Consider the following 6,361-nt stretch of genomic DNA (forward strand, 5'->3'; position numbering starts at 1 on the left):
ATAATCGACGATCGCAGAGTTTGAGCGAATATTTTTGTGTTCACAGGCCTCAAGTTCACCATGGAAGTTCTCGCGAAAGGACCAATCTTGGATTGGACAAACGATGGAAAACTTCCCGAACGTTTCCTAGAACGGAAAAAAAGGTATCAATTTTATGCAGAGGTCTTTTAATGACCAAGGCAGACCCGGAGTTTGTTTGTCTATGCATTTATCAGTGGTCGGGTGAACACGGACAAAATATTTTGGACAAGGCAACAATTTCATCCGATGATCGCAAGAAATGGGAGATACATCTCGGAAAGATGGAGGAGCAATGGAAACCCAGAAATTAATTACCAGAGTACATCGAAAAGTGCAGGCAAATCACTGATGCATGTAGATGTCCAGAGGACGCGAAGGACATGGCACTCAGGAACGCTGTTCTCCTCGGTCCAAAGAATCCAAAAGTTTATCAAAAGTGTTTGAAGAAGACCAGGACTCCCTTACCACTGAACGAGTGATCGAAATTGCAACTCTCCTGCACGACAGCGCTTCTCAAAGATCAATTATGCAGACTCTCAGTACAGCAACCGCAACAGCAACTGCAATACAACAAGGATCAACACAGATTCACAAAGTACAAACAAAGCATCAAAAAGGCGGGGAATCAATTGAGTGGTCAAATCGAGATAAGACGGCTAAAGATAAAGAGCATAGTGAGACAAAATGGCAAACAAAAGTTGATTTTCTTGTGGAGCAAAGCCTGCTAACCCCAGATCGCAGTGTCCGGCCAAGGATGTTACTTGTCACAAGTGTGGAAAGAAAGGACATTACAAAAAGTGCTGCAAGAGCAAAACAGGTAAACAAGGTACGACCGGTGAACCTAGGCAGGTTCGAGTACATGGTTTACAAGCACCGCTGACAGGAGCCAGTGCCAATCAGACTTCAGTTCGTGATCATGCACAAGACTACCACATGATGTTCGGTCCACATGTACCACAGGAAAACCAACACACAATGTTTCACCATATTTAGACTTTTCATGTGAAGAGTGTTAATGATACTTCAAGCAAGCACATCAAGCCTCTTTGGTTAAGTATAGCAAATAGAGAACCCATATATGAGGTTGAATGCGAGATCGATACAGGCGCAGGATGTAACGTGATGCCTTTGTATCTACAAAAATCCTTATTTGGAGACAAGAGTCTACCCCTACCTCTGTTCAGATATTCGGATATGGAGAAACCCCTATAGCAAACCTAGGAGCGTGCACTATTACGATTCATATTGGTGATAGAAAACAGCCACAGATGGCAACTTGTCAAGTGACTGATACTCGAGGGTATCTCATCCCAGGCAGAAAAACAGCCCGGCAAGTCGGCCACATTGCCTTTCCAGAGGTAACCCTGCCCTCCTTAACCAGTACACCGCAAATCCATACAAGTGTTGACGCTCTGCGACCAGATTACAGTAAGGTTAACAAGCCTACATGTGAGTTGTTGGATGATGCTGTCATCTTGAATGGAAAGAGACACTGTTTGCCCTTAACAAAGGAGTACGTGTTATCCGGATTCAGAGATATATTCGAAGGTAAAGGAAAACTACCAGGGGGCAAGTATCACATCCAATTCAAGCCAGACGCACAACCTGCTCAACATCCACCACGAGCAGTACCTGAGAAGAAAAAAGCAGCATACAAAGAAGAGCTTGAAAAATTGTGCAGTTCGGGAATCATTGACCAAGTTCGGGGACACACAGACTGGAGCAATAGCGTCGTTCCTGTCTCTATGCCTGATGGATCAGTTCGATCATGCCTAGATCCAAAGGACCTTAACAATAGCACCAAAAGGAACCAGTACTACACGAAGACTATTGATAAAGTTAATGTTGAACTCCACGAAGGGGAATATTTTACGCTTGTTGATGCCAAGACGGGCTATTGGATGGTAGAACTGGACAATGAAAGTTCACTTTTAACTACCTTCAACACTCCATGGGGGAAATACAGGTGGCTCCGACTTCCCTGTGGTCTTAAAGTCAGCGCAGACGTATTTCAGGAGAAGTTGAATGCAGTCCTTAAAGAAGTGACAGGAATCACACGATGCATTGACGACATCCTCACGAGAGGGGTAGATTCCAAGGATCATGATGTAAATCTACTCCAGTTACTCGAAACGGCACGAATGAACGGAATTAAGTTAAATCCAAAGAAGCTGCAGTTTAAAACAACTAACTGCGATTTATTCAGACAGACCATCGCGCCAGAGAGTATGAAGATCGACGACAAAAAGGTTGAGGCATCAAACAAATGAAAGCGCCAAGAGACAAGAAAGCTCTACAGAGTTCCCAGAGAATTATTTGAAGCGCTACTCAGCCAAGTTGACGAGACTATTCGAACCACTCAAACCACTGCTTCCGGAAGAAATGGAATGGACCTGGGACTCTTCCCATCAAGATGCCTTCGATGCCATCAAGAAAGAGCTCTCCAGGGCCCCAGTACTTGCATACTTTCACCGGAAAGCAGAACACGTTATCACCAACGAATGCTATCCCAACTTCGAAAGGGAGTTGATAGGAGTGATGTTCGCCATGGAGAGGCTTCACAATTATGTCTTTGGTGCACCAGTCGGAGTGAAAACAGATCATAAACCTCTAGAAATGATTTGAAAGAAGAGTATTGCCACTGCCAGCTCGAGACCTCAACGACCTCTTCTGAGGCTTGCAAGATACAAAATTCAAGTCGAGTACATCTGTGGGAAGGACAACTCAATTGCAGACGTCCTTAGTCGAGTCGAGCCTCTTAGTCCAAAGCCTATGGACTCAAAGCAGATGGATGTGATTCCAGTGCATCACATCACTTCAACTGTTCCAGCTATATACAACCGACTTGACAGGACCATAGTTGCCACCAATGCTCATCCAGCCTTGAACCAGTTAAGGCATTACATCTTCCACGGTTGGCCGCTTCAGAGGCAGCAACTCCCAGAAAAATTTCAACATTATTGGAATTACCGTGAAGAACTTGCAGTTGAAGATGGCCTGATATTTCAAAGCACATCGACTTGTGATTCCAACTTCTCTGAGAGCAGAGTATCTAAAGGATCTTCATGCGAGCCACCTAAGAGAAGAGAAAACTCTTTTTAGAGCACGAGAGACAGTCTTTTAGCCCGGAACCGCGGATGATGTGAAAAATGCCGTTAAATTATGTGATGTATGTATGAACCACAAGCCTGCTCAACAGAAGGGACCACTGGTACCACACGATGTGCCAAGCTTGCCATGGTTTAGACTTGGAGTTGACATATTTGAATATCATTCTCACCACTACCTGCTGGTTGCCGCCTTCTTCAGCAAGTTCCCCGTTGTAAAGAAACTGATCAATCAGACGGCGGGACACGTGATAAGTCTTCTCGAGACAATATTTTCAGAATATGGGGTACTAGCAATGGTCTACACAGATCAGGGAACCCAGTTCGTGTCCCAAAAATTCAAACAATTTGCCATGCAGTACAGATTCGAAGTGCAACACTCTAGCCCAAGGTATCCTCAGTCGAATGGTGTCATTGAGCTTGTGGTCAGGGTCGTAAAGGGCATAATGGAGAAGGCCGAAGAGTCGGGTTCTGATCCACATCTTGCAATGCTGATTTATCGTGCGACCCCAATCAGATCAGGTCAGCTCAGCTCAGCCCAGGAGAGATCCTTTCCCAGTGGAAATACAGAGCACTCCTTCCTATCCATCAATATCTGCATCCCAATCTAGAGATCAGCAGAGAGGCGCAGATAGCACAGAAACAAGCTCAACGTGATGTTTATGATCGGACAACCAAGAAACTTCAAGATCTACAACAATTTCAGAGTGTCCGGTTCCAGTTGGAAGAGATCCCAAGAGACCAATCTGGCAGAAAGCCACGGTAGTACAGCAGACAAGTGGAAGTTCGCCCAGGTGATATGATGCACAGACTGAAACCGGTGCCCGGTACTTCAGGAATCGTCCCCACACTCGTTCAGCGATTGAGATCCAACCAGAGAAATTAAAAGTCACCAAGACCTGGAGTTGTCAAACATCCCAGCTCAACAGCAGCTGATGTCGCTGACCAGCTATCACCAAAGCCATTGCCCAAACAGTGCGTGCCGGAAAAGGCCCCTGTCGGAATTGCGTTGTCTCGTCCACGACGTGCTATTAGACCACCTACGAGACTAATTGAACAAATCCAGAGACACTATAGAAATTTAAGAGAAATGTACTTGTAGTGTGTCGTATAGGTAATTGTAGCTGTCACAGCTTTTCAAGACGAATATCATTAGTTTTCTTTTCTTTTGTTCGTAAACGTGTGACAAGTTTTCGGATCAGCATCTCAACTTTTACGCATACGAGGACGTGAAATGTGTTCCAACTTTAGAGTACACGGGTGCAAGAATCCTATGCAAAGTTTTCTAGACACCGATGTCATCATCTCTGAAAGAGGGGGGATGTTGCGATACGCTATTGCATATTCAATAAGCCGAGGATTGTTTAGATTGTTATTCCCAATACGGACCATTCTTTGTTAATTTTTAATTAGCTGTAGATCGGCTTAAAAAAATATTATTCATAGTGCAGAGTGATTTGATAGTTAGAAAAAACTATTAGGACGCTGAATAAAATTGGCTCGTAAAAAGTTGTCTTGTCAGAATATTTCTTCATGCTAGAATCGGAAAGTATTTGAGGAAACACCGTCACACCTCTATCAAAGAGAAATTCAGCCAACTGAACCGGTCAGCGTCGAACGCTCTGACTCCGGGGAGCTGCAAGAAAACAGCGGAAAACAAGAAGAGAAAGACGGAATGTTGGGGTAAAATTCCCATAGTGACAACGATTACATTCCATCTTTGGAATGAGAGGCTTATTTTTACCTCAGAAGAGGTTCCCGCTTTGGAAAAAGTATTCACTTCAACAGCAGAATTGTGTTTAGTTAATTTTACTTTGTCTCTGTTGTTATGAAACTATGAGATCGCCGTGACCTTTCGTGTTTTATGCACTTGTTGAAATTGTTATTCGTCTCTTTGATACTGACCCGCCTGTATCTATACGTTTGTCCGTGATCGAAGTGTAATGAAAGGAAGTCGTTCCCGTGACTAACGTGCGTTATTCGTGCAAAACTTTGAAAAGTTCTAAAATGAACAATATCATCATTTTGGTGAAAAGAGATAAACTCACGCCTTACGCTGACTACAGACTTCAACGGTTCAATGCTGGTTAAGAAAATCCTCACCCACAGGAAAGGCCCTTCTAAGTTTAAGAAATGGGCTGAGACAAAACAAATAGGATCGGGATTGGCCTTGATAAACCATCAGGATTACGGGATTAAAAGAAAAGTTAAGTCAGGATTGTGGGATTGAAGAACCCTAATGGGGACCCTCATAGTACAATTCAAGAGCGTCTCAGAAAAATGCAAGACACCTTGCTCCAGGCGTAGACGCCATCCCCACAGGTATATAAAGGCCGATGGTTGAGTAGTCACACAAACTCTCTCTGAAATGTTCTCATCCTTTTGGAGCAAAGATGTTCTACCTCAAGAGTTCAAGAACGCTGCTATTGTCCAATTTTATAAACGAAAATGATACAGGCAGTCCTGTAACAACTACAAAGGAACATCATTGCTGCTGCAAAATTCAGGCAAATTCCTTGCAGAGTGCTGCTGAATCGACAAATCAAACATTTTCAACTAGGTCTCCTACCTGAGAGCTTGTGCAGCTTACGAACGAGCAGCAGCGGAACAGTATATGTAATATATACAATATATAAAAATAGTGGTGTGGAAATATTTCCCGGTCAATAATTACGTGAAACAGGTATGTGTTCTTGCACCAACCCTCTTCTCTATGATGTTCTCTACAATGCTCTCAGTGCATCCTCACAAGATGGCACATGCGTAGAAATTCGCCATAGAACTGATGGCGAACTTCACGATCCTAGGCGACCAAAGGAAACAGCTGGAGTCAGTCTTACCACCATCCGTTATCTAAATTTGCAGATAATCGTGCACTGAATGGTAACTGTGAAGAACAGGTGCAGCCTAGCATGAACAAGTTGGGTACAGCCAGTGAGAACTTTGATTTCACCATGCTTACCCACCAACTCCAGGAAGCTATACAACGAACCTTGCATTCACGCAATTGGCACCAAACTCCAAGCAGTTGACAAGTTAACTATCTTCGCAGTGCGCCATCCAAAAGCGGTAGACTTCGCTAGATTGTGCTAAAAGAACACAGTTGAATCTAAACAGGCAGAAGACTCAAAGTCTATAAAGCTTTCGTTATGACCACCCTTCTGTATGCCAGCGAAACTTGGACTGTGTATAGCAGGTACGCAGCCAAATTGAATCACCTTCACGCAACAAGT

Source organism: Pocillopora damicornis, chromosome 3, assembly GCF_964200805.1.
Source record: "Pocillopora damicornis chromosome 3, jaPocDami1.2, whole genome shotgun sequence".
In the NCBI taxonomy this organism is placed as follows: Eukaryota; Metazoa; Cnidaria; class Anthozoa; order Scleractinia; family Pocilloporidae; genus Pocillopora; species Pocillopora damicornis.